This window comes from Doryrhamphus excisus, chromosome 2 (genome assembly GCF_030265055.1).
Source record: "Doryrhamphus excisus isolate RoL2022-K1 chromosome 2, RoL_Dexc_1.0, whole genome shotgun sequence".
NCBI classification, from domain to species: Eukaryota; Metazoa; Chordata; class Actinopteri; order Syngnathiformes; family Syngnathidae; genus Doryrhamphus; species Doryrhamphus excisus.
The window spans coordinates 22086820-22108048 of record NC_080467.1 but is presented as its reverse complement, the minus strand read 5'-3'; the positions used below and the strand labels follow the sequence as shown (position 1 = coordinate 22108048).

General features: G+C 47.3%; 13 non-coding genes across 13 annotated transcripts; 9 read left to right on the top strand and 4 right to left on the bottom strand.

Moving 5' to 3' along the window:
• Window positions 1-4955: 4955 nt before the first annotated feature.
• On the top strand, window positions 4956-5026 carry trnag-gcc (transfer RNA glycine (anticodon GCC)). The gene has a single exon. It is a non-coding gene; the product is annotated as a tRNA-Gly (tRNA).
• A 1620-nt stretch (window positions 5027-6646) lies between these two features.
• Window positions 6647-6809, bottom strand: LOC131124132 (U1 spliceosomal RNA). The gene has a single exon (XR_009128809.1). It is a non-coding gene; the product is annotated as a U1 spliceosomal RNA (small nuclear RNA).
• A 1488-nt stretch (window positions 6810-8297) lies between these two features.
• Window positions 8298-8371, bottom strand: trnat-cgu (transfer RNA threonine (anticodon CGU)). Its single transcript has one exon. It is a non-coding gene; the product is annotated as a tRNA-Thr (tRNA).
• A 2117-nt stretch (window positions 8372-10488) lies between these two features.
• Window positions 10489-10559, top strand: trnag-gcc (transfer RNA glycine (anticodon GCC)). The gene has a single exon. It is a non-coding gene; the product is annotated as a tRNA-Gly (tRNA).
• A 342-nt stretch (window positions 10560-10901) lies between these two features.
• On the top strand, window positions 10902-10975 carry trnat-agu (transfer RNA threonine (anticodon AGU)). The gene has a single exon. It is a non-coding gene; the product is annotated as a tRNA-Thr (tRNA).
• An 887-nt stretch (window positions 10976-11862) lies between these two features.
• Window positions 11863-11935, top strand: trnak-cuu (transfer RNA lysine (anticodon CUU)). Its single transcript has one exon. It is a non-coding gene; the product is annotated as a tRNA-Lys (tRNA).
• A 308-nt stretch (window positions 11936-12243) lies between these two features.
• On the bottom strand, window positions 12244-12325 carry trnas-gcu (transfer RNA serine (anticodon GCU)). Its single transcript has one exon. It is a non-coding gene; the product is annotated as a tRNA-Ser (tRNA).
• Window positions 12326-14782: 2457 nt separating this feature from the next.
• On the top strand, window positions 14783-14856 carry trnan-guu (transfer RNA asparagine (anticodon GUU)). Its single transcript has one exon. It is a non-coding gene; the product is annotated as a tRNA-Asn (tRNA).
• A 971-nt stretch (window positions 14857-15827) lies between these two features.
• On the top strand, window positions 15828-15910 carry trnas-cga (transfer RNA serine (anticodon CGA)). Its single transcript has one exon. It is a non-coding gene; the product is annotated as a tRNA-Ser (tRNA).
• A 1374-nt stretch (window positions 15911-17284) lies between these two features.
• On the top strand, window positions 17285-17355 carry trnag-gcc (transfer RNA glycine (anticodon GCC)). Its single transcript has one exon. It is a non-coding gene; the product is annotated as a tRNA-Gly (tRNA).
• A 342-nt stretch (window positions 17356-17697) lies between these two features.
• Window positions 17698-17771, top strand: trnat-agu (transfer RNA threonine (anticodon AGU)). Its single transcript has one exon. It is a non-coding gene; the product is annotated as a tRNA-Thr (tRNA).
• An 887-nt stretch (window positions 17772-18658) lies between these two features.
• Window positions 18659-18731, top strand: trnak-cuu (transfer RNA lysine (anticodon CUU)). Its single transcript has one exon. It is a non-coding gene; the product is annotated as a tRNA-Lys (tRNA).
• Window positions 18732-19044: 313 nt separating this feature from the next.
• Window positions 19045-19126, bottom strand: trnas-gcu (transfer RNA serine (anticodon GCU)). Its single transcript has one exon. It is a non-coding gene; the product is annotated as a tRNA-Ser (tRNA).
• Between the last annotated feature and the right edge of the window lie 2103 nt (window positions 19127-21229).

The window sequence follows — 21229 nt, the reverse complement described above, 5'->3', positions numbered from 1 at the left end:
GATGAGGCAGAGGTGGGGTGTGAACAGTGTCGGGGGGGGGGGGGGGGGGGGGGGGGGGGGTTCCAGGACTTGTTGATGAGGCTGACAGCAGATGGGAAGAAACTGTTCTTGTGGCGTGAGGTTTTGGTCCTGATGGACCGCAGCCTCCTCACAAAGAGACTGTGTCCGGGTTGAGAAGGATCGGCCACAATCCTTTTCTGCACGCCTTAGGTCCTGGAGGCGTACAGATCCTGGAGGGAGGATGGACTCAATGATGGAGCTGTAGAAGTGCACCAACATTGTCTTTGGCAGGATGAATTTCTTCAGCTGCCATAGGAACGTAGGAAGTACATCCTCTGCTGTGCCTTCTTGATGAGGGAGCTGATGTTCGGCTCCCACTGGAGGTCCTGGGAGATGATGGTACCCAGGATGCGGAAGGACTCCACAATGTCAATCGTAGAGTCACAGAGGGTGATGGGGACAGGAGAGGCTGAGTTCTTCCTGTTGTCCACAACCATCTCCACTGTTTTTAGGGCGTTGAGCTCCAGGTTGTTCAGGTTGCACCAAGTCACCAGATGGTCAACCTCTCACCTGTAGGCAAACTTGTCGCCGTCAGAGATGAGTCCGATGAGGGTGGTGTCGTCCGCAGACTTCGGGAGCTTGACAGACTGGTGACTGGAGGTGCAACTGTTTGTGTACAGGGAGAAGAGCAGAGGAGAAAGAACGCAGCCCTGGGGGGATCAGGTGCTGACGGTTTTTGTATCTGAGATGTGTTTCCCCAGCTTCACGCACTGTTTCCTGTCAGACAGGAAGTCTGTAATCCACCTGCAGGTGGAGTCAGGCACGCTCACCTGGGAGAACTTCTCCTGGAGCAGAGTTGGGAGGATGGTGTTGAAGGCGGAGCTGAAGTCCACAAACAGGATCCTAGCATCGGTTCCTGCGGAGTCCAGGTGCTGGAGGACCAACACACCAAGGCAGCCGTCCGCAGCGCCATTTTGGAAACACGTGGTGGCATGGGAATGAATGACTACATGGTAATCAGGTGGTTAGGTGTCAGTGGTTCCAGACACATGGGTTGTTTACATTGTCCACAGTAAGAGGGTGATTATTCACAACAGACATGGCTTCCCAAAGAAAGGTTCTCAAGGAACTGTCACTCAACCTGCCAGCACTGTTTGCTAGGACTGAAATGAGCACGCTTTTGATGGTTCTGATCTGGCGCTCCCAAACACCTCCCATATGGCTTGCATTTATGACAAAGTTGCTTTGCTTGTCTGCCAGGTATTCTGTTACTCTTTCTGTGTTTATTTCCTTTAGAGACTTTTCCATTTCATTTTTAGTTCAAACTAAGTATGTTCCCTGATCTGATCGGATGTGCCAAACAGCACCTCTGATGGCAATGAAGCATCTTGGGGCATTGATGAATGAGTCAGTGGTCAAGTCCTCCAGCATCTCTATGTGAACACCTCCAGAACATAGACAAGTGAATAGTAGACTGTACTGTTTTTGTTCTTTACGCCCTTGTTTTGTGTGAAAGGGGCCAAAACAATCCATGCCACCATAGGTAATTGGTGGAGAAGGCTCAATGTGGTCTTGAGGTAAGTCAGCCATCTTTTGTTCCTCTGTGGCTCATCGAGCTTTCCGGCATGGGATGCACTGTCAAATATGTTGAGCCACTGCTTTGCTCCCTCCCACGATCCAGTAGTCATTTGCTCTGAGTTAATTCAAGAACCAATATAGTTCTGAGACTGGACCTTCTCTGCCAATTCAGGAAAAGCAGGGGAATTAGCTCAAATGGTATAGCGCTTGCTTTGCATGTGAGAGGTAGCGGGATTGATTGCCTAAATTCTATAAGGAATCCTTTGTTTTATTGGCTAATTGTAGGCCATTCGCGCACCCCGAGGTTACAGAGGTCAAAGGTAAGCCCATATTCAGCAGCACAGTGGCGAAAGGTAAATTTATGTGCATTACCGTTTCCACAGGTTCCCGATTTGTACAACCCGGCATTAATACTGTGGCAGAGAAGAGAGGAAACCTCAAATAATTCTGGCCACCTGAGCAGGAGAAGGAGGGGGGAGTGATTAATTAGGGAACACCTGTGAGCATGAAGAGAACAAAAGGGCAGAGTAAAAGGAGATTCAGTGTGTGAAGTGAGAGTGGAAAAGAAAGGAGACGATCAGAACTAAGAGCAGATTATTTTTAAGTCATTCAAGACACTAATCGAAAAAGGAATGAACTCAAGTAAATGTGGAAACTGAAGGAGAAACTGAGACAAGACAAATTATCAGCGGTAAAGAAGAAAGTTTCTTGAAGCAGGTTGGATCTGAGGCTCTGTTGGACCTGCTGTCCGTGGCTGTTTTGTCCCTCCTCTTTTGTCGGCAAAAGCTAAGTCTGGTCTCCTTCCTTCGACTCTCCTGGCTTCCTCCATTTTCCTTTCTCCTCACATTCCCCTTACCTTCTGGTTTCCTCAGCTCCTGGAACATTACAGCTCCCAACCCATACACCTACACTAATCATTGCCCCTTCTTTCATATCGAACTGGACTGAACTGATTGTGAAAGGACTTGTGAACTATTTAACCCCCTGCAAACACTACAAACACATACACATACACACACACACTCCCACGCCTCACGGAGAGAACAGACTATCTGGGTTCCTAATTTATCGAATTTAATTAATGGACATTTAATTTATTTTTTGTGAATCCACTTTTGAGTTTGCAGTAGATTATTTTGTGAATATGAATTTTTTCATTATGAGAATTTGAGGGATTTTTTTTGTGATTACATGAAATGCAAATGATGATTTGAATAATTTGAATGTTCTTTTTCTGGATTTGAATATATAAGTTATATTGACTTTGAGTATCTTATGTATTTTTTTTTTCACTTCTGTAGCACAGGTTAGGCTAGCCGGATGAATAAATCCAAAGGTTATCTTGTTAATTGACAGGTCAGTTTATCTTTTCCCTGTCTGGTGCCCAACCATTGTTCCTATTTGTAATTGTTTTGATACCTTTGGTAAAAGCCTACGCTACAATACCTCTAAGTGTAATTCTACCTTACTGGTGGATGCCTTCTTCTGGTCGCTCCTCAGGGCTGACCTCTGGTAGTGGTGCGGTGGACCCGACGTGAGTGATAGGTTACCGACCGAGAACATGACTGGTGTTTGTGCCCTGATTTCTTTCCTTCCGCCAATAACAGTATTGTCAATTGATGCGGAGCGCCTAGTGCATAGTGCTACTTCCGTAGGGTCTCACCTCATGCCACGGACGCCCTGAGGACCAGACAAGGTGTGTCAACCTCACCCTGGTTCGACGCTTCCAACCTGACGTACATTGACCCTTGGATAGGTTTTCCTGGTGTCCTGTTGGTTATGAGGGCGGGGTGTTGTCGACGTGGGCTTTTGTTGTTCCTTCACGGTCCACGTTCTTTGCACTCGGGGTCTAAATTTTGGGTAGCGGACAATGGGGTGGCCGCCCCATTGATCTGCTTCATGCAGTCACGGTGCGCGAGAGGTTTGCCACCGCTCTGCTTTGCCATGCTGTTTTCTTGACCTTTCCCCGGTCAGTTAGCGGCCTTGATGGGGGTGTTTCGCAGTTGATTGGGTTGTGCGCTGTTGGTTATGGGGCCCGATGGGTTTTTGCCGTGGGCTTTTGTTGTTCCTGGAGCAGATAAAGAAGAGTGGTCAGTACGGGGGTGAACCCATGACCGTGGCTTTATTAGCACCACGCTCTGATCAACTGAGCTAATCGACCACAGGACACCATTGCACAAATGTTTACAGCTAAAATCGACTAACTCATCCTTAACAGACCGCATTCTCCGTGCCATGCTGTTTTCTTTACCTTTACCTGGTCGGTTGGTTGCCTTGATGGGGGTGTTTCGCAGTTCACTGGGTTCTGCGCTGTTGGTTATGGGGCCGGGGGGTTATGAGGGGCAGGGTGTTATCGACGGGGGCTTTTGTTGTTCCTTCACGGTCCGCATTCTCTGCACTCGTGGTCTAAATTTTGGGTAGAGGATAATGGGGTCCACTGCCCCCATTGATCTGCTCCTTGCAGTCTTGGTGACTGAGAGGATTGTTGACGCTCTGCTTTGACATGCTGTTTTGTTTACCTCTCGAGGGTGTTTCACTGGTGACAATTGACACTTTGGTCTCCCTCCCTTGTATGAACATGTTTCCCCATTGGTGAACTGTTTTTGTGTCTGTGCCAGATGCACAGGATTTCCTTTTCTACTAAAGGCACCATTCAAGTCAAGTTTGCATGCTTCACAGGCACGATGCTTTAGTTGGTCAAATTACATGTCTAGCAAAGAGGGGCTCATTGGTTCCAATTCCAGCAGTCCTCTACTGGTAGTTCCATTTTTTAAAAGGCATTCACACACTCTGCGTTTTGTTTCCCCTGTGGGTATTATGTTATGTTAGTCCAGATTAACAGCCTAGTTATTTGTGTCAGTCCCAGGGACCATTTCCAGACCCTCGTGTGACACTTGTGTTGGACTCTTTTGGAGAGCCCTTGCATTCTTCCCAATAGGTAAACCCTTTGTATCGGTGCCAAATATATACGGGATTCCCCACCTGCTGACCGAATGACACTTGACAAATGGCGTCGTCTCAACGTTGCAAGCAGTTACTGTCTAGAAGAGTAAAGGCAGCATTGCCAGGTTGACATGCTCAGCTGGCACTATGGCTTAGTTGGTGAAAGTGCCTGTCTAATAAACAGGAGATCCTGGGTTCAAATCCCAGCAGTACCTGGGTGCTTGGTCCGTTAAACTTTGGCAGCTGAATTTTGATCCACGTACCTCTTTTTGTCACTTGCCCTTCAAAAACGAGTCTACGGTGCATCCACACCTGACATGATTGTTGTGGATCCCATTACGCCAGAAGGAGCTAAATCCAAAGAGTATGACATTGTGATGTTTTGTCATTCAGTGCCACTTTGCATAGGCTCAGCCACTTTTCTCCGACATGTGGCATTGGTGGTTCAGTGGTAGAGTTCTCGCTTGCCAAGCGGGAGCCCTGGGTCCAATTCCCAGCCAATGCAGTGTATCTCAGCTTGTACCTTTCTTTAGAGTTCATGTGAAAAAGTACAAAGGCTCTTTTTCCTGCGAAAGGGCAGAACTCAGAATGACACCTGAAAAGTAAGAGAACGGACCACCTGACAATTAAGGTGGACAGCACTTGAGTATTTGCACATTTCTGTCAGAAGTAGAAACTTATTGAAACCTTACTGCAGTGATGCTGATGTAGTCTCTGTGCAATTGGTCAGAGCGTTGGCCGGGCCGCGCTTATGTTGTTGACATTTGCTGCCAGCCAATCAGGATGCGAGACAGATGTCAGACAAGCAGAGAGACTTTGGAGAAATGAAGTCAGGTATTTGAATCCCGTCTAAGCCAGCAGTCAAGTCACAGTTTTCTTCTCCACAATATTATTTTTTTCCAATTAATCCCTATATAATTACAAATTATTCCTATCAGGCTTATATTGATACCAGTGCTTGAAATAAAATACAAAATCAATGCAATGTCACAAAGAATATTTATCAGGTTGCCACACTCAAGAACACTCTCAATAATAATAAAAAAATCTACATGTAAGCAGTTATGAATAATGAATATACACATTGTTCACTTATTTTGCCGCCTTTGTTTCTCCTTTTCATAGAAAGGAGAGGCCTGGAACTCCCTCCAGCTCATCTCTTTTTCCATCCTGTGCTCTCTATAGATGGAGAACACTTTGGCAGGACAGTAGATGTACTTCTCTGAAGCCAGTGTGGATGCGGGGGCTTTTCAGGCCCTGCTTCAGCTGCATCCTGCAGAGGCACTTTCGGACAGGGGGTGGAGGAGATTCATCCCTCTTTCTCTTCTTCTGCTGTTTTTCCTCCACCCTCTTTCTTGTCTCATCCACCTCTCGCTGGAAGAAGTCTGTTTGACTGAAATCTTTAAATGGCATCTTAGGGTCTGTCAGACCTTCTGCAGCAATAAGATTATCTGACAGGGCCTTGTTGATGAACGTCTTGGTTGATGTCCCATCCACTTGATATTTTGATTTTGGTTGGCCACAGCACAGACATGGTTTTTGTTTGAGTTTTTTGGCACAGGAGGTGTTTGCTGCTGCTCCAACGGGGTATGAGCAGGTGGTGGTGGTGAAATAACCATCTCTGCAGGCAGTGTCACTACAGGCACAAGATGCAACTATTCCAACAAAGGGACAAATGATTACGTTTTTACCTGGCTTTGCTTTGGCTGAGCGAGAAGTCCTTTCAGGCAAGAAAACAGCAAAAAGCAACACACACCAGCCGTGACTCAGACAAAACACAGAATACAAACAACAACACGATTACGGCTATAAGCTATCCTTTTTTAGGTGAGAACCATGAACTCCTACTCAGAGGTGCGGATTGCTCATTCTCGCTGCTTCAAATTTGCCTGCGAGCAAACCTTGAACTTTAGACGTAGATCAATCGAAATGGTTGCCGACGCCCCTTTCTCTGTCTTGTCGCCGTTTCTCATTGAGGTTTCCTGGTTGTCTCCCGCGGACGGGCAGACCTTTCCAGCAAGCATTGGTAGTGCTGGGCTGGTCGTTTCTTGCTCGGTCTGGCTGCACTCGCAAGCCAAGGAGCTCGGCGCGGTGCTGTGCCTGCCTCTTGTTTTAAACACGGGATAAGGGGAGAGCGCGAGCGCAGTCCCCCACTACCACAAATTATGCAGTCGAGATTCCCGCATTTGGGGAATTCGCAGAGGTCAGCTCAACCCATGTGCAATGGCTGAGCCTCGCCCTGGGTGAACCACCTTCTTGATCATGGTATCTCCCTGGCAGGTAAGTATGAGTTGCACCGGTCCCGCCCGGACTAGTCTCTCGCACATGTCACATGCTGAGTGGTGATCTCATCAGGTCGCCCACAACAAGCCCAGCCACTTGACCTGTGTCCAAATTCAGAGACAGGACTCTGGTTATCTCAAGGAGTCAGTCTGTATGGCACTCTTGTGACTTCATTCTGAGCTAAGGCAGCGGCAGCAAGTGGCTTAGGGCAGTTGCTGCAGACGTTCAATGCGGAGACTGAAGTACTGACTCCACGTCCCTAGTCACACCATGTAACATGAGAGGCCAATATGTTGAACCCTGACACGTGTAGATGTGCAAGGTCGTTGTGAGTCAGTGGGTTGTCAGGTTCAAACTCCTGTGACACTTGTAAAAACACTTAAATGCAGAAATACAGAAGAGACAGACAACAATATTCAAAGTTACTCGCAGCGAGGAGAGTGAAACCACATACCCAGAGACATGCCGCTCCACTGAGTATGTAGTTCAAACTCCTCTTTATTTATTCTCTTTCGGGGGTCCCTACTACATGGTCATGCAACTCTAGGGGTGGCAGTTGCACGAGCTGTATTTGTTTCTCTATGTGTATGTGTGTGTATGTGAGAGGAATTACTTTTATTGTTTTATGAGTTCTTATCTTGACACGTTCTTGCAGGATTAACGTGAACATCTGCAGGGTTGCGGTTGGCGCATCCAGGCACCTCCAGGACCTGGGGGTCTCTGATCAGGGTCACAGGAACATTTCTTCTTCAGCACATTCAAACACTCTTTCTATTGTCTAGGCAAATGGATATAAGGGTGATAACTGATGCTATATTCATTCTATCTACATTTTATTCTAACAAGGATCTATCCCTGAGCATCCGACAAATGCTCTGTCTCACCCTAAACCCAGTCCTGACAGCATTCTCAGTCGAGGACCTTGTCTTATTGTCCATGTTTTGTTTATATTTCTGTTGTCAGTCGCTTCAGGATGACAACGGTCGACCGAGGCCGAAGACAAATCCTATCTCCAGTCAAAACCTACCCAAATGTCAATACCCTGACCGGGAATCGAACCCGGGCCGCGGCGGTGAGAGCGCGGAATCCTAGCCACTAGACCACCAGGGACTGCTTTATGTCTGCACTCAGCAAGGCAGAGACAGTGTCACTCTGACATACTCCAGCAAAGGAACCAAAATAGTTCTGTGACTGGACCTTCTCTGCCAACATTGCAGCAGCAGGGGAATTACCTCAGATAGTAGAGCGCTTCCCTTAAATGTTAGACCCGAAGCTCTTTTGTTTTGCTAATGTGGTCTGTTTTCTTAGCCCCGCAAATGTCCAAATGCACAATGTTTTTGCCTTTGTCGAGAGCATTGTAGTACATATGACATTTATGCTACATATGACATCAGAAATTGTGGATATTTCTTACACAGAACATGACGTCTGATTCAAAACATTTACTTGAAATGTTGGAGAGAAAAAAATGGAGTCGCTGAAACACATATGCAAGGCACTGCTGGGATTTGAACCCAGGACCTCCTGTTTACGAGACAGGAACTTTGACCAACTAAGCCACAGCGCCGGCGAAGGAGTGTCTTCAGTGTTAGGCGAACCACTGCATGACGGAAACCACACCAGTGGCCAGGCTTTCAACAGGACTGGTGAAATCCTGCCAGTGTAAGCGGACCGAATCCACGATTATTCTCCTCCTTGGTCTTCGCTGTGTCAAGGATGAGGATGTTGTTTGCATGCAACGACACCACAGCGGCCACCTCCTTCCTATAAGCCCCTTCGTGCAGGCCAGTGACGCACCCAATCAGTCATCCGGGAAATATGGATTGTGTGTCCAAACTGGGGACAGATGCCCATGTACACACCTTCAGGGATCAAGCACATATCCTTGTTCCCATTTGTCACCTTGATTTTTTTGTGAAAGAAGGAATTGAACGGCCTTGCTTCCACCCAGTTTCCAACTAGGGACCTTTTGCATGTAAGGCAAACGTGCTAACCACTACACTATGAAGGGTGAGCCCTTTAAGGGGACTGGTGAAGCAGTTGCCAAACAATGACACAAGACGATGTGTCCAAAGTGGGGGCATATTGACAATTGTCCAATTCGACAAATGTTTCTCCCTTGTAGGGAAAATTGTTCCACAAATTATGGGCTTTTCTTCAACAAAACATGAAATCTCAATCACGGCTTGACAGGTTTGGCTTGTAACCTCCTCTAACGTTGTCTGGAGGGGTGGCCCTTTGATGAATGAAGTTAAGGTCCTTTCAGCCTGCCAATAAGCATTTTCAAACTATTGGCAAAGTCGCAACGTAAACAGGGATTGTGCTCAAACCCAGGCTTGAACCACGGACCTTTAAATCTTAATTCTCGCACTCGCCCGACTGAGCGATTCACCTGCAAAGGTGGTGTTCCACTTTTTCAGTAGAGGCTAAAAGAGGGGCCAGGGTGAAGCTGTGTTTCTGCCACATGTGTTGCTGTGTACCTGGCCCAGGGTGTTCTCATCTTGGGTTGGTATGTCCCCATGCTGGTAATGTGGGGTCTACTCTTCTCCGCCTGAACAGGGACTTGAACCCAGGACGATCAGATTAAAAGCCTGATGCTCTACCGACTGAGCTATCCAGGGCCTTGATGAATGAGGACAACTCACAAGGCAAAATCTTCTGGCATACTGTACTTGACCTTGCAGAGATGAAGAAGCCCCTGTCCCGAAATTGCCACCTCCAAGATCGACGGAGGTCTTAAACTGCCCACATGGACAAGCCTAATATCTTCTGGACAAAAAGAGTTAATGGTCAGACAAGACAAAGGTTGAGCCAATCACCTGAACAATAAACTTTTGATCTGAGTGTCCGGGATTCAAGTCCCTGTTCAGGTGACCAGGTGGCCACGAGCCCTCCAACTAATGCACCTGCAGTTTAAGGCTATGTTCTGGATTATCAGTGTTTCGCCAAGAGTAAAATTGGGTCGAGCGAGAAGTCCTTTCAGGCAAGAAAACAACAAAAAGCAACACACACCAGCCGTGACTCAGACAAAACACGGAGCGCCATCTGATGACGTCGGGAGTGTCGTCCCCATGCAACTGGGAGCCAGTCGCCTTTCGTCAGCGGAGAGGAGTCACCGTCCACGCCTGTGGCTGTGCCTGTACTGTGGGAGTCCTACACACAATTTCCCGCTGTCCAGTTCGCCCAGCACGCCAACGCTCTTCCTCCACCAGGGATATTCCCCAGCTGCTGGCACTGCCCGCTCCAACCACACCGGCTGCGTCATCCGCTTTGGCGGGCCGACTTCAGGTGGAAGGTACGATATCCTGGGCGGGGGAAGCTTCTCCTACCACAGCATTAATTGACTCTGGGGCGGACGAGAACTTCATTGATAGCGGACTGGTCAGTTCTCTCAACATTCCTACTGTTGAGCTTGTCCCCCACAAGAATGTTCGCTCGCTAGATGAACATCACCTGGCATGCATTACGCATCAGACGTGCGCCATATCCTTGGTGCTGTCGGGTAACCACCACAAGGTCACAATTTTTTTTCTTATGCCCTCTCGCTCAGCTCTGTTAGTACTCGGCCTCCCCTGGCATCCCGTGCGTGTGTTGTGATTGTGATGTTTTGTCATTCAGCGCCACTTTGCAGCGGCACATCCACTCGACAATTTAATTTGTTCTCCGACAGTGTTTCCCAATGTGGCATTGGTGGTTCAGTGGTAGAATTCTCGCTTGCCAAGCGGGAGGCCCGGGTCCGATTCCCGGCCAATACAGTATATCTTATCTTGTACCTTTCTTTAGAGCTCATGTTGAAAAAGTACAAAGGCTCTTCTCCTGCTAAAGGGCAGTATTCAGAATGACACCTGAAACGTAACAGACCGGACCACCCGAGAGTTAAGGTGGACAGCACTTAGTGAAACCTGACTGCAGTCATGCTGTTGTAGTCTCTGTCGCGCAATTGGTCAGCACGTTTGGCTGTTAACTGAGAGGTTGGTGGTTCGAGCCCACCCAGGGACTCTCAATTCACACATTTGTTGGACTTTGGACTCCCTCCCTTGTATGAACATTTTTCCCCATTGGCGAACTGTTTTTGTGTTGGTGCCAGATGCACTGCCGGCACTGTGGCTAAGCTGGTCAAAGTGCCTGTCTAGTCAACAGGAGATCCTGGGTTCAAATCCCAGCAGTGCCTGGGTGCTTGGTCAGTGAAACTTTGGCAGCTGATTTGTCAACCATGTACTTCTTTTTGTCACTTGCCCTTCAAGAACGAATTGACGTTGCATCCACAGCTGACGTGATTGTTGTGGATCCCATTACGGCAGAAGGTGCTTGAATCCAAAGAGTATGACATTGTGATGTGTTGTCATTCAGCGCCACTTTGCAGAGGCTCATCCACTTGACGGTTGAATTTTTTTTCTCTTACAGTGTGTCCCCACGTGGCATTGGTGGTTCAGTGGTAGAATTCTCACTTGCCAAGCGGGGGCCGCGCGCGTGTTGTTGACATTTGCTGCCAGCCAATCAGGATGCGACACAGACGTCAGACAAGCAAAGAGACTCGCCTGCCACGCGGGCATGATTACCATTACCATTACCATCTATCGGGGATGGCAACTGAATTAAGAATCAATGCCAGAAACCTGCCACAGGATTTCAGATAATGTTTTGATGCAGACTGGTCATGATGCCTCTGATTCATTCAATTCATTAATTAATTAATTAATTAAAATTAATTAAACCACTACCTGTGAGAGGTAAGGTACACCATTGCTCTAAACATTGATAGAATAGTTAGTAATGGAGTTAGTCGTGAATAACTAACAATGCTTGTGGGGATTTTTTTGGTGTTGGACATCTTTCAGATAAATAAACATGCAAACTGACCCGGGAACATCATGGCTGTTCCTGGCAAATGAACATAACAGGAGGGTTAAGATGACGATACTTCCAAAGTTCTCAGCTATGACTGAACCTCTCGCTCCTTTGTTCCCTGAGAAACTAGGTTGGGTGTGGAATTGATCAAACATCAAGAAGACCACATCAATTCAAAAAAATTAAAAAGTGATATCGTGGCAGAAAAATGCCCGGTTAGCTCAGTCGGGAGAGCATGAGACTCTTAATCTCAGGGTTGTGGGTTCGAGCCCCACATTGGGCGGTTTAGCTCTTTTGGTGATACATCTTAAAGATTTCTTTCCTGTGGAAAATTCTGCAACATGCGGAAAACATTTCATTCGAAGTACACAAAAACAAATCCCATTCTTGTAGGACCACAAATGGCGCTCACTTCGCATGTGAGATGAAGTGGAATCGATGCCTGCATTCTCCAAATGGTATATTATGCCTTTTTATTGCCAAAAAAGCATTCTCAATCTCCCACATCTTACCGGATGCTTGGATTAATTGCATTCTAATGATGTTTCCTAAAAACACAGGTGGTGTCAAAACTGGTGCATTAGTATAGTCCGATGAGGATGGGATTCGAACCCATGCGTGCAGAACACAATGGATTAGCAGTCCATCACCTTAACCTCTCGGTCACCTCATCTCCTTCGTGGACATGGTCTTGTTGACTCAAAATGACACATCTTAATTAGCGTTTTGGTGTTGCAGAAATTGTGGCAGCCTTCCTGTGCAGCGGGGGGATTTAACTCAAAGGCTAGAGTTCTTGCTCTACATGCAAGAAATAGCGGGTTTGATACCCGTATTGTCGAAATGATATGTTATGGCTTTTTTTTTTGCCAACAAAAGCGTTCTTGATCTCCGACATCGTACCTTATACTTTGATTCATTGCATGCTAATAATGTTTACTAAAATAACAGGTGTGGTCAAAACTAGTGTACTCTTACATCACCACACTTCAAGTGGACAGACAGTCTTGTCTTTTCAGACAATACAATTACAAAAGCAACACACACCTGCCATGACCCTGAATCGGCCGGGGTTGTTGCGGCCACAACACAGAGTAGGAACCACTATACAATTACGGCTGTGAGCTATGCTTTTCTGGGCAAGAACCATAAACTCAGACTTGGAGGTGCAGATTGCTCATTCCAGCTGGTTCTTTTCCGTCTGCGAGCAAAGCTTGAATTTCATGTGGGTGTTGTCCTGGCGGGAGAAACATTTTAGCTTGTGTCGGCATGGCTACCGTGACAAAAGCCCATTTTCCTTTCCAGTAAATGTGCATCAGCTGAACACTTTGCAGACCTAATGCTGTGAACATTTGCGCGAACTCAAGGTCGGGTCCTACATCCTGTTTGTGTCTGATTGTAACATGATATGCATCAGGATTCTGTATGTCACCTCCCAACTGCACTTGTCTGGTCTTAATATGTCATTGGCTGTGTTGTCGTGATCGATGTTGATGAAATCAAGAGAACAAAGTCACCCCTTTACAAACTATTTGCCAACTCACGATGTAAACAGCAATTGTGCTGAAAACTGGGATTGAACCAGGGACCTTTAGAGATTCAATCCAACGCTCTCCCAACTGAGCAATTTCAGCTGCAAAGGGGGTTCTCTGCTTTTTCAGTCTGGGCTAAAAGTGGGGGTAGGGTGAAGCTGTGTCTGTGCCACGTACCATGTTGCTGTGTACCTGGTCCAGTGTGTTTTCATCTTGGGTTGGAATGTCCCCATGCTGGTAAAGGGTGGGGAATACAGTCCGTCGATGAGGATAAGCGGTACAGTGGAGTTCACTGGTTGAAGTCGCCAGGTACCATAAAAATGGCAATGGGCCACGAGGGTGTTCTGAATTCCCCTTTGGCCAAATTGGCTAAATGGCCGTACAAAAAGCACCATACTTGGAGCCTGTGGTCAATGTCAACAGTTGGGCTAATTCAGTTCCGTTGAGACGGTGATTATGTACCAAGTCAGTTATGTCAGTCAGGATTTGGTCAAGGTTGTTGTGTGGTTTTGGCATGGATAAGGCTATGTATCTAAATTTAGGAGGAGTCCATGGTCTGTAAACATACTGAGGTACTCCCACTGCTGTTGCGGAACTTGCGGGACCTTGCAAATTTCCCCACTGAGGGACGAATAAAGGCATATCTTATCTTCTACCATAGGGTAGGCTTTTGGCAAGAAGTAGGATTCTTAATCCTACTTCTTGCCATTCTTAATGCTTTCCCAAGTTCCAACATTTCCTTGGGAGCGAGTTTGATAACCGAGCCCACCCAGGGACTCTCAATTCACACGTGTTGGACTTTGGACTCCCTCCCTTGTATGAACATTTTTCCCCATTGGCGAACTGTTTTTTTGTGTTGGTGCCAGATGCACAGCTGGTGCTGTGGCTAAGCTGGTCAAAGTGCCTGTCTCGCACTGTATCTTCAATTTAATTATTGAGAATGGCGTTTACCCACAGTCCTGGAAGATCGCAAAGGTGCTTGGTCGAAAAGGTTTACTTAAACAAGTTATTCAGGGAAGGGGCCTACCTTCACCGCCTGAACAGGGACTTGAACCCTGGACCCTCAGATTAAAAGTCTGATGCTCTACCAACTGAGCTATCCAAGACTTTATGGAATGAGGACAACTCACAAGGTAAAATCTTCTGGCATACTGTACTTGACCTTGCAGAGATGAGAGCTTCTTCTCTGGCTCTCAACAAAGGCGGTCGCATCTTTCCCCTCTCCTCCCTATCCCTTATCTTCCCTGCTTTGTTGTTCCCTGTCCATCCTGTCGATGGAGTTTGACTTGATTCTTTGTCACGCAGTCTGAAATTGGCAAACTGAGAAATTCTGATTGAGTGACCAATGCAGTCTGTCTATTTTAATACATTTCGTCTCAACTCATGTTGAAAAAGGACAGAGCCATTTCCGTGAGAGCACAAGACCCCTGGATTGTACCCAAAAACACTTTGCGTTCATCAAAGAGTAAAGCTGGTGTCCTGGTTTGCAATGCCTCGATTGTTACACCAGAAGGTGCGAGTCACATCCAAAACAAAGGGCATGCTGGACGCATAGCATGCGTTAGTATGGCTTCAACTGAACAGAAGTTGGCAGCGTGTGCGTCTCTGTGGCGCAATCGGTCAGCGCGCTCGGCTGTTAACCGGGAGGCTGGTGGTTCGAGCCCACCCGGGGACGTTCTCTGGATGTCACCAGTGTCACTGTTCATTCATGTTTGCGCTCCACTCTTGCACAGCACTTGTGTGGTTCCCAATTGGCAAACTGCGTGTCAATGACTTTTCAAAAGCACATTCCAGCTTCCATGGTCTAACACATTTGATCAGAAGTTAGGTTGATCAAGTCACAGATTTCAGTTTGTTTCTGCACAGGTCTGGTGAAACACAGAAGCTCTGCTTATCTTTTGCAAAAGCGCCAGCCAGGATTATAGATTAAGAGACGACGGAATGCTTTTATGTTAAAAGGAATCAAGTCAAACCCCATCAACTGGTAAGCAGGGGCCCTTAAGAGAAGACACTGTATACTGTTGTGATTTTTTGACAGACATGTCTAGTAAACAGGAGATCCTGGGTTCAAATCCCAGCAGTGCCTTCTCTGTGTTTCAGCAGCTCCTATGCTGTTATTTAAAAGAAATGTTGTTCTTCTTCTGTTGAATAAAGACCCATCATTTCTGATGTCATATGTAGTATACATGTCACATGTACTACAATGCTCCCTACAAAGACAATACCCTTGTGTATTTGGACATTTGCAGGTTTAATAAAACAGACCACATTAGCCAAATATCTTCTGGACAAAAGAGTGGTCAGACAGGACAAAGTTTGAGCCAGTCACCTGAACATTAGACTTTTGATCTGAGTGTCCGGGATTCAAGTCCCTGTTCAGGTGACCAGTGATAGGGTCTGAGGTCCACTTGCAAACGCCTCCTTTTTGCCCACAAAATACAAGGGCAACAGGACAATCCCTTGGTACTTTATGGAAACAATGTGAGGTGCCTGGCTTTTAACTAGAAGCGGAAAGACTTGTGTAGCCCCTCACACAAACCATGTGTCTTCCTCCCATGCACATGTTGCCAGCTGATCCTTGACATCAGCAAAAATTTGGTTCTAGGACAATGGGGTCACCTGCCCCCCATTGGTCTTTTCCAAGGAGTCACGGTGGCCGAGAGGTTAAGGCGTTGGACTCGAAATCCAATGGGGTTTCCCCGCAAACGGTTGGAATCCTGTCTGTGACGCTTTGGCTGGGCATTTGTTGCCGCCATGCTGTTTACCTTGTGGTGGAGTACTGTTGGTTATGAGGGCCGGGGTGTTGTCCTTTCACGGCCCGCATTCTCTACACTGGAGGTCTAAATTTTGGGTAGAGGATAATGGGGTCCACTGTCCCCATTGATCTGCTTCTTGCAGTCTCGGTGGCCGAGAGGTTTGTTGCCACTCTGCTTTGACATGCTGTTTTCTTTACCACTCCTCGGTCTTTCAGCGGCCTTGTCGAGGGTGTTTCACAGGTGGGTGGGTGGTGTGATGTTGGATGTGGGGGCCAGTGGGTTGTAGCCCTTTTGTTGTTCCTGGAGCACATAAAGAAGAGTGGCCAGTACGGGGGGTCGAACCCATGACCTTGGCGTTATGAGCACCACACGCTGACCAACTGAGCTAACCGGGATAGCGGCAGAGAGCTGCTGGAATGACAAGGCGCTACGAAACGCGTATCGGGCGAGCCTCAGCATCTGGGTCTCATCCCGAGCGGCCAGCTCATCTTGCACTTGTTGGCTGAGGCTCGCCCGATATGCGCTCCGCAGCGCCTTGTCATTCCAGCCGCTCTCTGTCGCTATCCATTCGACTCGACAACCGGCTGCGGGAGCGCAGCGCACAGCGGAGGGCGGAGCCTCTCCGACCCACACGTCGGCTCCAAATCCCACCTCCTGGGGCTCTTCCGGCACCACTCCTCCCTCCCTGCTCCAGCAGCGGAGCGCCGTCTGATGACGTCGGGAGTGTCGTCCCCATGCAACTGGGAGCCAGTCGCCTTTCGTCAGCGGAGAGGAGTCACCGTCCACGCCTGTGGCTGTGCCTGTACTGTGGGAGTCCTACACACAATTTCCCGCTGTCCAGTTCGCCCAGCACGCCAACGCTCTTCCTCCACCAGGGATATTCGCCAGCTGCTGGCACTGCCCGCTCCAACCACACCGGCTGCGTCATCCGCTTTGGCGGGCCGACTTCAGGTGGAAGGTACGATATCCTGGGCGGGGGAAGCTTCTCCTACCACAGCATTAATTGACTCTGGGGCGGACGAGAACTTCATTGATAGCGGACTGGTCAGTTCTCTCAACATTCCTACTGTTGAGCTTGTCCCCCACAAGAATGTCCGCTCGCTAGATGAACATCACCTGGCATGCATTACGCATCAGACGTGCGCCATATCCTTGGTGCTGTCGGGTAACCACCACAAGGTCACCATTTTTTTTCTTATGCCCTCTCGCTCAGCTCTGTTAGTACTCGGCCTCCCCTGGCATCCCGTGCGTGTGTTGTGATTGTGATGTTTTGTCATTCAGCGCCACTTTGCAGCGGCACATCCACTCGACAATTTAATTTGTTCTCCGACAGTGTTTCCCAATGTGGCATTGGTGGTTCAGTGGTAGAATTCTCGCTTGCCAAGCGGGAGGCCCGGGTCCGATTCCCGGCCAATGCAGTATATCTTAGCTTGTACCTTTCTTTAGAGCTCATGTTGAAAAAGTACAAAGGCTCTTCTCCTGCTAAAGGGCAGTATTCAGAATGACACCTGAAACGTAACAGACCGGACCACCCGAGAGTTAAGGTGGACAGCACTTAGTGAAACCTGACTGCAGTCATGCTGTTGTAGTCTCTGTCGCGCAATTGGTCAGCACGTTTGGCTGTTAACTGAGAGGTTGGTGGTTCGAGCCCACCCAGGGACTCTCAATTCACACATTTGTTGGACTTTGGACTCCCTCCCTTGTATGAACATTTTTCCCCATTGGCGAACTGTTTTTGTGTTGGTGCCAGATGCACTGCCGGCACTGTGGCTAAGCTGGTCAAAGTGCCTGTCTAGTAAACAGGAGATCCTGGGTTCAAATCCCAGCAGTGCCTGGGTGCTTGGTCAGTGAAACTTTGGCAGCTGATTTGTCAACCATGTACTTCTTTTTGTCACTTGCCCTTCAAGAACGAATTGACGTTGCATCCACAGCTGACGTGATTGTTGTGGATCCCATTGCGGCAGAAGGTGCTTGAATCCAAAGAGTATGACATTGTGATGTGTTGTCATTCAGCGCCACTTTGCAGAGGCTCATCCACTTGACGGTTGAATTTTTTTTCTCTTACAGTGTGTCCCCACGTGGCATTGGTGGTTCAGTGGAAGAATTCTCACTTGCCAAGCGGGGGCCGCGCGCGTGTTGTTGACATTTGCTGCCAGCCAATCAGGATGCGACACAGACGTCAGACAAGCAAAGAGACTCGCCTGCCACGCGGGCATGATTACCATTACCATTACCATCTATCAGGGATGGCAACTGAATTAAGAATCAATGCCAGAAACCTGCCACAGGATTTCAGATAATGTTTTGATGCAGACTGGTCATGATGCCTCTGATTCATTCAATTAATTAATTAATTAATTAATTAAAATTAATTAAACCACTACCTGTGAGAGGTAAGGTACACCATTGCTCTAAACATTGATAGAATAGTTAGTAATGGAGTTAGTCGTGAATAACTAACAATGCTTGTGGGGATTTTTTTGGTGTTGGACATCTTTCAGATAAATAAACATGCAAACTGACCCGGGAAAATCATGGCTGTTCCTGGCAAATGAACATAACAGGAGGGTTAAGATGACGACACTTCCAAAGTTCTCAGCTATGACTGAACCTCTCGCTCCTTTGTTCCCTGAGAAACTAGGTTGGGTGTGGAATTGATCAAACATCAAGAAGACCACATCAATTCAAAAAAATTAAAAAGTGATATCGTGGCAGAAAAATGCCCGGTTAGCTCAGTCGGGAGAGCATGAGACTCTTAATCTCAGGGTCGTGGGTTCGAGCCCCACATTGGGCGGTTCAGCGCTTTTGGTGATACATCTTAAAGATTTCTTTCCTGTGGAAAATTCTGCAACATGCGGAAAACATTTCATTCGAAGTACACAAAAACAAATCCCATTCTTGTAGGACCACAAATGGTAGAGCGCTCACTTCGCATGTGAGATGAAGTGGAATCGATGCCTGCATTCTCCAAATGGTATATTATGCCTTTTTCTTGCCAAAAAAGCATTCTCAATCTCCCACATCGTACCGGATGCTTGGATTAATTGCATTCTAATGATGTTTCCTAAAAACACAGGTGGTGTCAAAACTGGTGCATTAGTATAGTCCGATGAGGATGGGATTCCAACCCATGCGTGCAGAACACAATGGATTAGCAGTCCATCACCTTAACCTCTCGGTCACCTCATCTCCTTCGTGGACATGGTCTTGTTGACTCAAAATGACACATCTTAATTAGCGTTTTGGTGTTGCAGAAATTGTGGCAGCCTTCCTGTGCAGCGGGGGGATTTAACTCAAAGGCTAGAGTTCTTGCTCTACATGCAAGAACTAGCGGGTTTGATACCCGTATTGTCGAAATGATATGTTATGGCTTTTTTTTTGCCAACAAAAGCGTTCTTGATCTCCGACATCGTACCTTATACTTTGATTCATTGCATGCTAATAATGTTTACTAAAATAACAGGTGTGGTCAAAACTAGTGTACTCTTACATCACCACACTTCAAGTGGACAGACAATCTTGTCTTTTCAGACAATACAATTACAAAAGCAACACACACCTGCCATGACCCTGAATCGGCCGGGGTTGTTGCGGCCACAACACAGAGTAGGAACCACTATACAATTACGGCTGTGAGCTATGCTTTTCTGGGCAAGAACCATAAACTCAGACTTGGAGGTGCAGATTGCTCATTCCAGCTGGTTCTTTTTCGTCTGCGAGCAAAGCTTGAATTTCATGTGGGTGTTGTCCTGGCGGGAGAAACATTTTAGCTCGTGTCGGCATGGCTACCGTGACAAAAGCCCATTTTCCTTTCCAGTAAATGTGCATCAGCTGAACACTTTGCAGACCTAATGCTGTGAACATTTGCGCGAACTCAAGGTCGGGTCCTACATCCTGTTTGTGTCTGATTGTAACATGATATGCATCAGGATTCTGTATGTCACCTCCCAACTGCACTTGTCTGGTCTTAATATGTCATTGGCTGTGTTGTCGTGATCGATGTTGATGAAATCAAGAGAACAAAGTCACCCCTTTACAAACTATTTGCCAACTCACGATGTAAACAGCAATTGTGCTGAAAACTGGGATTGAACCAGGGACCTTTAGAGATTCAATCCAACGCTCTCCCAACTGAGCAATTTCAGCTGCAAAGGGGGTTCTCTGCTTTTTCAGTCTGGGCTAAAAGTGGGGGTAGGGTGAAGCTGTGTCTGTGCCACGTACCATGTTGCTGTGTACCTGGTCCAGTGTGTTCTCATCTTGGGTTGGAATGTCCCCATGCTGGTAAAGGGTGGGGAATACAGTCCGTCGATGAGGATAAGCGGTACAGTGGAGTTCACTGGTTGAAGTCGCCAGGTACCATAAAAATGGCAATGGGCCACGAGGGTGTTCTGAATTCCCCTTTGGCCAAATTGGCTAAATGGCCGTACAAAAAGCACCATACTTGGAGCCTGTGGTCAATGTCAACAGTTGGGCTAATTCAGTTCCGTTGAGACGGTGATTATGTACCAAGTCAGTTATGTCAGTCAGGATTTGGTCAAGGTTGTTGTGTGGTTTTGGCATGGATAAGGCTATGTATCTAAATTTAGGAGGAGTCCATGGTCTGTAAACATACTGAGGTACTCCCACTACTGTTGCGGAACTTGCGGGACCTTGCAAATTTCCCCACTGAGGGACGAATAAAGGCATATCTTATCTTCTACCATAGGGTAGGCTTTTGGCAAGAAGTAGGATTCTTAATCCTACTTCTTGCCATTCTTAATGCTTTCCCAAGTTCCAACATTTCCTTGGGAGCGAGTTTGATAACCGAGCCCACCCAGGGACTCTCAATTCACACGTGTTGGACTTTGGACTCCCTCCCTTGTATGAACATTTTTCCCCATTGGCGAACTGTTTTTTTGTGTTGGTGCCAGATGCACAGCTGGCGCTGTGGCTAAGCTGGTCAAAGTGCCTGTCTCGCACTGTATCTTCAATTTAATTATTGAGAATGGCGTTTACCCACAGTCCTGGAAGATCGCAAAGGTGCTTGGTCGAAAAGGTTTACTTAAACAAGTTATTCAGGGAAGGGGCCTACCTTCACCGCCTGAACAGGGACTTGAACCCTGGACCCTCAGATTAAAAGTATGATGCTCTACCAACTGAGCTATCCAAGACTTTATGGAATGAGGACAACTCACAAGGTAAAATCTTCTGGCATACTGTACTTGACCTTGCAGAGATGAGAGCTTCTTCTCTGGCTCTCAACAAAGGCGGTCGCATCTTTCCCCTCTCCTCCCTATCCCTTATCTTCCCTGC